Source organism: Quercus robur, chromosome 5, assembly GCF_932294415.1.
Source record: "Quercus robur chromosome 5, dhQueRobu3.1, whole genome shotgun sequence".
Classification (NCBI taxonomy): Eukaryota; Viridiplantae; Streptophyta; class Magnoliopsida; order Fagales; family Fagaceae; genus Quercus; species Quercus robur.
In genome coordinates this window covers 24626323-24626967 of record NC_065538.1, presented here as the reverse complement: position 1 = coordinate 24626967, position 645 = coordinate 24626323, and positions in this window count along the sequence as shown.

Here is a 645-nt window from a genome sequence, read left to right as displayed (position 1 = left end):
GGGAGAGAGGCAGAGATGAGCGTGAGAGAGTGAGCTGCGATCTGGGTTGAGCTGCGACGGCAACGAGGGAGAGAGGTAGAGACGAGAGAGTGATTGAGACTTTGAGAGAGCGAGGAAGAGATCTGGGCTAAGCTGCAACAGTGCGACGGCGACGAGGGAGAGAGTGAGGATTGAGGAAGAAATCTGGGCTGAGCTGCGACGGTGACGAGGGAAAGGCAGAGACGAGAGAGTGATTGAGACTTGAGAGAGTGAGGATTGAGAGTGATTGAGAGAGGGTTTCAAAGTGAGGCTAAGAGTGATTTTTGAGAGAGGGTTAAAAAAAAAAAAAAAAAAAAAAAAAAAAAGCTGAAATTAGGGAACCGTCCGAACCGTGTGAACCGGTCACGGTTCACAGACCCGGACGGTCGGACCGCGGTTCGGACGGTTCCATGCTTTTTTCGCATGGAACGGTTCCTTACCTTAAATGGACCGTGAATCTGAACGGTTCCCGGGTTTTCCGGTCGGACCGTACGGTCCGGTCCGGGTTTAATAACCTTGGCTGGGATCTCTCTCTCTCTCTCTCTCTCTCTCTCTCTCTCTCTCTCTCTCTCTCTCGTTTCAAATCATGAGGTTTCAAATTGGGAATATATGTTTCTTAATGAATCA